At 40.6% G+C, this 9,096-nt stretch overlaps 1 pseudogene; it reads right to left on the bottom strand.

The window, feature by feature from the left end:
* Window positions 1–5,281: 5,281 nt before the first annotated feature.
* On the bottom strand, window positions 5,282–7,708 carry LOC107502880 (annotated as a pseudogene).
* Window positions 7,709–9,096: the final 1,388 nt, after the last annotated feature.

Raw genomic sequence — 9,096 nt, 5'->3', positions numbered from 1 at the left:
GTGAGATAATGCTTGTTGTTTGAAGCCACTAAGTTTTGAGGTAGATTTTTATGCAGTGATAGATAACTGATATACTTGTGCATTACTGGGAGGACTCTGGGACATTTCATATATTGAAGTAAGGGTTGAGCCAGACTTCAGAAAGGACAGGGGTACAGCTAAATGTCAGGAACACCAGTGCCACCAGGTCTCTGCATCTCCTGCCTGCTTCTCTCTGCAGATCAACCTTATTCTCCCTTACTCTGGATTAGCGTCTACCATATAGCAGTGATTATAATGCCAGTAGCTCTTAATTTTCATATTTTAATGTCCATGCCACAAGAAGAGCAGTTCAAAGAGTACCAGGGAAGGCTTCTGATCAGCTCCTCTTGAATCGGGAGCCATCCTGGACTAAACAGCTGGAGTCCAGGAGTCCATGTGCACTGCAGCCTTTCTGGATTCTGGTTTGGGTTGGGGTGAGGAGGGGCAGTTGTCAAAAGAAGTAGGGGTTCTCCAAAGAAGAGGCTGGGACAAAGCAACAGGTGTTCTCAACTAGAGGCAAAGGTGACCGTGGCCTGGCAGGTCTCGTAGAAGTCCAAGACTCTTCCTTCTGCTTCACTCCACCCCACCCAACCCCAGGGGACTCTTCAGGCTCAATGAAATGTGTCACTTCTACCACTTCTGCATGTCTATGCTCAAATCTAGCAATAAGAACTTTATAAAGCAGCCCCCCCCACACACACACAATAGTTTTCCCCCACCCCACGCCCCACACACCCAAATCAAAAGGAAAGTTGGGAGAGGAATCAAGGTTTCATCTGAGTTGATTAAAAGAAGAAATTGTTAGAGGCCAGAGTATATAATATTGCATCAGATATCGCCAACTCCTAGCTCTTTGATGAAGTGCTACTTGTGGAAACTGCTGAATCGTGATGAAAGATTTTCTGAGCTCAGTGTCTGTCCTTTTAAAAATAGTGTATGGTTTTGCAGTGTAAGATTCAGAGTCCTGAGGTAGGCGCTCGCTGACTAGGCGAATTAATCTATGGGGAACTGCTCTGCCCACAGCCCTCCCCCAGGCCTGTTTCGTTCCATGGGTTTCTGCAGGGTGCCTCTCACCCCTGACTAGACCACCCACTAGCAGTCATGGAGCAGCCTGGCCTGCAACGTGGGAGGGGACTTGCCACGCGTCAGTTCGCCAGTTCCCCTCCACCCACCACCCGTCTGGAGCAGCTGCCCCGATGTCCCTAATCCCCCCATAGGGTAAGCGGTGGAAGAGCGCCAGTGCTACCTGAAGCTGGTGCAGGTCCCTGACCTCGCCTGGGCGGGATCCGGCCTGCGGGATCCGAGAGTAAAGTAGCTAGGCTGACCCCCCACTGTGATCCTCTACCCAGGAGCACCTGAAAGCAGAGCGGGTCTGGGTCCCTGCGCCTCCATGCTCTTCTTCGAGACAACGAAGGAACTTCGGCGAAAAATCTCACCCCCCTGGCTTGAGTCAGCAGAGCTGGCTTTCTTAGGTGCATCCCAAAGATGCCATGTCACACCGTGCACATCTCTCTACTGGGACCCGCTGGAGGGTGTCTCAACTCCTGGCCGAAGGAGCCCAACTTTTGGCACCTTTTATATTTGTATTTGCTCTAATAATGCTGGTAAGATCAGATCTATCGTTAGGTACCTCATTTCAAAATATTGATCTCATAGGTGGTAAGATCCTCTGTCACTGTGAATTTAAAAGAATATTTATGCACTTTAATTTTTTTGAGAAAGCTGTGTTTATTGGAGAGGCAGATAAAAGAGCACAACTAAAAGATGCTAGATGTAGTCTTTAAAAATAAGAATAAAAAGAAATAATCATGTCGACATTTATTCGAACACAATTTATCCGCAACCCAAGTGTCTATAACTGTCTCATGTGTAGCATCCAGCAGGCACCTTCCCAGCACTAGAAAAACAAAAGGTTGTTAGGGAGCAGAATATCCAGCTAAACAAATAGGTAAACAAGTAAAAAGTTAAACCAACTGAAGTTCAAGCAATAACTTTAGTTTTTATTTATAATCTATATTTAGAACTGTTTATATAAGTCTTTATTACTGTTTTGGGAACAGTTTCAGATTTACAGAAAAACTGAGAAAATAGTAGATTTCCTCTACACCTCAAATTCGGTTTCCTCCTTTAACAACTTACACTGCTGTTCTATTTTTGTTATAATTAATAAACCAACATTGACACAGTATTGCAAATTAAAGCCCATAGTTTATTCGGATTTCCTTAGTTTGTCCTTGTCTTTCCCCCGGTCTCTCCTCCAAACACCACATCACATGTAGTTGTCATGGCTCCTTAGTCTCCTCCCAGCCAAGATTCTCACAATTTTCTTGTTTTTGATGACCCTTTAGCTTTTAAATAGCAATACATAGAAATATATTCTGTGGGGGGAATTAGGGATGTGTTTGAAAGAAAGCAATTTTAAAAACAAAAACAGGACCACAAATGAAGTTACACTCCAGTTGGCCAATCGTTATTCTAAACATTTTGGCAAATGTTAAATAATCACATCTTAGACATCACGCCAAAGAAATACACAGGCATTATTAAAAATAAAATTGCCCCAAGTTATAGACATCAGGACATAGCAGCTTTGCCCACATAGGATGGGTTTTAAAGAGGGTGTTGCCTGGGGTGAGGTTTGGTAAATCTATACACAAGGTGAGGTTGAGGAAAGGCTTCTACACATACATTATTAACCTGTAAGTGTGTTACTATTAACCTGTAAAATAAAGGAAGAAAACTTTATAAATGAGCTAAGATTTTCCTTCTTCTCCTCCTCCTCCCTTTCTTCTTCCTTTTTTTTTTTTTTTTTTTTTTTTTAAGCAGAGAACTGTTGAAAGAAAATAAAAAATACTTTGGGTGAAAATGGAACTTCCTGATGCTTTGAAAATTGTTTCAAAACTTTCTCTAATACTTCAGGCATTGACGAGAGAAAGTGAAAACTACAAAATATCTTGAACTGTTTAGTCAATGTCCCACATCTTCATCTGTTCTCAGTGCTGAGGAATACAACTTAAAATAATAATCATAAATATATGCATGAAGTGCTCCACTCGCTCTATACAAACTGAATTATTTTCTGATTCAGATTTACACATTTCTAAAGAAAGAAAAAAAACTTCCAAGAACAGGAGGTTTTTCAAGGCAGGGATTTTAGAAGCTGATGTTGATTTGCTCTGTTCTAGGCTTTTTCCATATTTCATTTGCTTTCTCTGGCAGTTAACAGTTTGGAAATGAGATCATCTGATATAGGAAGGTGTCCCATTCAATTAATTAAATGCCTAAAGTTGGTAATCTACTAGTACTGAAGTGGGGAAAGCATTTATGGCTCACTGAAACAAATCCCCAGGGCTTGAGGGTCAGCTGATTTTCTTACTACAATACTTTTTTAAGGAGAACAATCCCCTGCAGAGGTCTGGATCAAGGTAAGTGGCTTTATCTGTATCATGTCAGTGAAGGCATAATTCAAAAAAAAAAAAATTTAATTACCATGTTTAAAAAATCACATAGTTTTAAGTCAGGCTGTCATTAAGTAAAGTCCACTGCATTTCACTTTGGTAGAAATGTAAGCTAACTCACTACTGGAACCTTGAAACACTGCCATCCAGAGCAGCAAGCATGAATAACCTCCTGCCGTTTTCCAATCCTTTAATTTCAGCTTATGAAATGAGCCCATAATGTAGAGGCAAGAAGCTAATTTTCCTGTCTAAAAGCAGGAAGGACATGAATAATTGTTTTATCAAACTAAATTTTTTTAAAAAGGAAAGTCTCAACCTGGCTCCCTTCTTCTGTCTCATTCATTTATAGCTGGTTCTCTGTGATCTCTGGGTAGATCTCATTACTGGATATGATTAAAAACTGGGCATGGTAGCTGTCTATTCATGTGGCCAGATTTCTTTAAAGATGGTGAGAAACTTATTTTATTCTGGCCGAAGTTAATCATATTATTTTCTAGAGTGAGCCTTTACATTTACTGCTTTTAAAAAATTCTAACAAGCTCAAAATTTAGTTTTTAAAGATGCCATTGATTTAAAAATCTTACCCTTTGAAAAGCAATATGCTGAGTTTTGTGTCTCTGTGCAACCGTAGGTACTGCCACACTGCATTCTAGTTATAAGCCTAGAAAAGCATGAGCTGAATACAGTTCCTCTTGCCACAAAACTAGCTGACAAAACCAACAAGATTGAGAAGTAGACATGCACTGTTTGCCTTGTAAGGGTGTTTATATAGCGTTAGCGCATTAGATCTACTGCATCGGTTCGGTGGATAGATCAACCAAATGTTATATGTAAAAATCAACAGGTTAATTGACTAAACTTTTCCAGCTTTTTTTTTTTTTAATTTATTTATTTTTATGGTGACATCGGTTAACAAACTCTGGTAAGTTTCAGCTGAACATTTTAACAGTAAAGCATATATATATTTACATTATGTGTTCACCTCTCATAGTTAGATTTCTTTCTGTCACCACATATTTGACCCCTTTTACCCCATCTACCTCTCCCCTCCTCCCACTTCCTCAACTTTTCCGGTTTTCAGTTGGTTATGTGGGATGAAATAGATGTGATAGGATAATCATGATAAACTACCCATGACCTTACCCACATTTAAGGAAAAATACAAATATTTAGTATACGCATTTTCTTCTTCAATAAAGAGGGATGAGATTTTATTTTGTTCATGATTTCCTCTAAGTGAATAACAGTAAAATTTAATGAACTAGTATAGTTCAATTTATTAAGCTACAAATGTAATATTCTAATGTATTTTAATTTATGGCAGACACTATATGTACATAAGAGAGCTAAAGTCTCCCATACCCCATTATGCCATATTTTTGATTCATAAATAATTCATAGTTAGAAGATAGACTCCAACATTTTTATTTTTCTTTATAGATGCTGCCAAAAGAAATCTTTATCAGTTTCAAATGTCATAGTTGTAAATTGGCAGTTGACAACTTTCAATGTAGAATTTCATCTTAGCAAGAGAAACTTGGTTAAAGTGAAAACCAGTCAAGGAAAACTCAGGTATGTGACGCCAAAGTCCACTGTGCGACCATATGAAAATATGTGTTATGCTGCTATCCATCTACTCAGTCTTTTGAAGAAATTTGCTTCTCTATGTAACGGCCTGTTAACAGTCAGTTGTCAGAAGAAACAACTCCAGTTCTTTTTTTTCCCCCCCTCTTTACTCCCCTCCCCACTACACACACACTTCCACCCTTGACCTATGGATGTTGCCGTTTCCCCTTAAGAACTGAATCTCTGAAGGCGGGGCGTTTCCTCCCACATGCTCACAGTATGTACCAGGGGCCTGGTGCACCCGGGGAGTGAACCCCGGACCTTCTGCGTGTAAAACGGACATGCTAACCACGACACTATGGAGCTACCCGCTTCAGTTCTTTCTAAACATGTTTTTAAAGTGATATTAAATATACAGCACCACCAGCATTTTTGTCTAATAGACCTTGACACATACTATAGGAATGTAACCCTTTTCATCTCCATTTCTCCAAATGCAGATTCACTTTCATTTTCCTCGATAACATATGTTTCTGCTTCAACTATTGAAATGATTCCTTCATTTCGACCTTCAAATACAGAGAGAGCCCTTACAAGTCCCTATAGTGGGAAGGGGTTCCTTGTTATCAGATTCATTATTAAAATCCATAGCCAGAACCTTCACCTAACTCTCCTGACTTTGCTTTTCTATGTAACCGCCATCTGTGCTCTCCCAGTCTGAGTGTAGTTATTTGGGGTTTCAGTTTTTTGTACATTCCACTCTGTCGTTAGTCCTGTTCACCTGGTGCGAGGATACTGCCTTCAGCCTCGGTCAGCCAGACTTCAAATTCTGGGCTTCTAGTCACAGTTCTTTTATATTTTTGCCTGACTTTCATTAATTTGTAACCCAAACTGGCTGGGTCTCCCATTTGGAAGACAATCTTTCTTCATCTTTATTAGGCCATCTCTTTGCTCCGTCTCCATTTGGATTTCTTTATTTAATTCACTGACTTTCTTTACAGCTTTTTCCTTCTTTGTTGTGATGGAAGATTGCTCAAATCCTCTGGTGTGGCACCCCTATACTTTAGTCTTTTGAAGCAGTGATTTTGGGGTTTGGAGATCATGCACTCATTGAATCAAAGGATTCCCTTTTCTGTTTCAGAGACTTATTTATTTTTATGAACAGATATAACTTTCCTTTGGATTCGCCACCAGAGTTGACCTTCTCTAGAATCTGAAAGATGATTGTCAGGCTTAGTACACTTCACTGGCTGAACTGCATCCTCAGATGTCTCCCAGAAGCTCCAACTCTAACTTCAAAGTTTCTATTACCAGCTGTGACGTTTTTCTGAGCACTGATTCAGCTGCCTTTACAATTCCATGCAAGCATTTCCCATTGATTTCTATCGCCTGGTGATCAACCCCTCCCTGCATGTCTCCACTGATTCTACCATTCTCACTATCCCCCTTTCCTCCATTTCTTGTATTTTCTGAAAGATGCTGGAAATATGAGCAGGACAATATTCATACAGCTCATGGTCGAATTTCTTGAAGACCTGAGGAGTAATTTTCTTTGTTGTCCTCTGCCAATGGTGATGCTTTTGGGCTTGGTGTGCCTTTCCAACATTTACTTTTAAAACATTTAATCAACGTCGTTTTCTCAAAATACTACTATGCTCTGTCCGTCTTTATGCAATCTCATTCGAGTCTTCTTTTACTTGATTTAAGGTGCTTCCAGTGAGTATCCGTGGGTGGTTGTGCCTTCTGCGCCTCATGAAAGTGTGATCTGTGAGGTCAAGTTCTCGAAGATCCTGCTGCCCACTACTATTGCTCATTTTGCTCATAAGGTTGAAAGAAAAGCTTTACATGATGTATTCCTGGTATTCTTTTTCCTCCAGTTTTTGGGTCGGTATTTCTTCAAAAGATTATTAAGTAGTTTCGCATAGCTAAGTTCAATCCCTGTGCTCTCCCTGACAAATGTGAAGTATTTCTCAAGAATGCCAGTTTTCCACTGTTTTTCTAAGTCAAACTAATCCCCGAGCTCGGTGCCTCATTCCGGGTGCAGGGGGCGGCTCCTGCGGGTCCCCTCTCTGGCTGCCGCCTCCGCTCGAATCAATTCGGCGGCCCCTCCAACACCGTCACTCCTCAGCAAAACTGCCCAAGCAACCGCCCCCCTCGACCCTCGCGCCCTGAGTGCTTTAATTTGTAAATGACCAGGATATTTCCGAGTCCATAAGGATACGCTCGCGCGATCGCCCAGGAAAGGCGCGCACAGTCCTGGGAAGGGACAGACGGAGGAGTGTGGACGTCGCCTGCCAATGGCCAGGAAGCTCGTGCCCCGGGCCCGGGCCCCAGGGAAGAGCCGCCACGGAGAGGCCGCCCCCTACCGCCGCGGAGGCCGCTCGCCAGGCCCAGGGATGGACCGCCCCGGGGAGGAGCCTGGATCGAGGCCCGAGGCACCGGGAGACCTGGGGGAGAGGTACAACCAGTCCCAGGGATGCAACGCTCTGGGGTTGCAGCAACCTGGGGAGGAACCCGGAGGTCCAAGAGGCCCTCTCCTATAAAAAGGGAGGCAGCCCATGGACCGTCCCAGAGAGCTTGCCGTAACAGGATCTCTGGGCCACTAGTGATTTTCCCCTGGCACCTCCGCCTCTCTTGGCCGCTCCTAAACCAGAATGTGCCATCTTGCCCTCTTCCTTGTAGAAGTGGGTCATATGACAAAATAAATGCTAAACTGAAGCTAAGCATGAAATGGGATACTATCGCCAGATAATCAATTTCAGGGATAATTAACTTTAATAATCTGAAATTTTGTGTTTAAAAATTTAATTAAAAATTTAGAGTGATGAAGTAAGGTGTAGACAATGTCTCGAAGTGGCAGCTGTAAATTGCTCCTGTGGTTCCTATGCTACACATTTGCCATGTGAAACAAGGGCTCATAGTCACAAATATATTTATTGATATTAACCTTAATTCAGGAAGGAGATTTTTCAGTAAAATTTTTCTAGAAGGAACTTTGTTCCTAGAATTCACGTCTTGAATAGAAGTAAAAGGGGAAAAAATCAAACCTGCTTTTACTCAGAAATAGTTGGCAAGTTATAGCTTTCTTTTGTTTAAATTTTTAAATTCCTCAAAAAGCTAGAACAACAAAATTAACCAAAAGAAAGTACAAGGAAGGAAATAATAAGCATAAAAATATAAGTTAATCAGGTAGGAGACAAAGGTAGTAGAAATAATAAAACGATGGTTCTTTGGAAAAAATTAACAACAAACCAATAACTAAACTAATAGAGAAAAAAAAGGAATAAAGCACAAAAATACAAAATAAGAAGTGACATAGGGAAATAACCATTGCAACAGAGGGAATTAAAACACATGAGATAATTTAGTACAACTTTATGCAAATACATTTCAAAACAGATTAAAATGAATACTTTCACAAGAAAATATAGTTTACCAGAATTGACCCCTGTAGATTCTAGTATTGCTAGAATCAAAACATGAACAAAGACAAGTTTGGAGGGAAAGTAGAGAAATCTGAACTCTCACATATGCAGCTGCTTTGGAAGACAGTCTGACAGTTTCTCAAAAGGTTAAACAAGGAGTTGCCATGGGACTTCGCAAGCCCAACTTATGTTTCTACCCAAGAGAAGTGCAAATGCAGATTTTCACAAAAACTTGCACATGAATGTTCATATCTTTGTTCATAACAGCCATAAAGCAGAAACAATCCAAAAGTCCAACTGATGAATGGGTAAACAAAATGTGGTATATTCATACAATGTAATATTATAAGGCTATAAGTGGAATAAAGTACCGACATGCTACAATGTGAATGGACCTTGAAAATATTATGCCAAGTGAAAGAAGCCAGACACAAAGGCCATGTATTATATGATTCTATTTATATGTAATGTTTAGAATAGGCAAATCTTTAGAAAAAGGAAATAGGGTTAGGGATAGGGTGTGACAGCTAATGGATATGGTGTTTCTTTTGAGGGTGATGAAAAATATTCTAGAATTATATAATGTTGATTCCTGCACAACTTTATGAATATACTAAAAACCATTT

This window comes from Rousettus aegyptiacus, unplaced genomic scaffold, assembly GCF_014176215.1.
Source record: "Rousettus aegyptiacus isolate mRouAeg1 unplaced genomic scaffold, mRouAeg1.p scaffold_m13_p_7, whole genome shotgun sequence".
In the NCBI taxonomy this organism is placed as follows: domain Eukaryota; kingdom Metazoa; phylum Chordata; class Mammalia; order Chiroptera; family Pteropodidae; genus Rousettus; species Rousettus aegyptiacus.
This window is presented reverse-complemented; position numbering and strand designations above follow the sequence as displayed.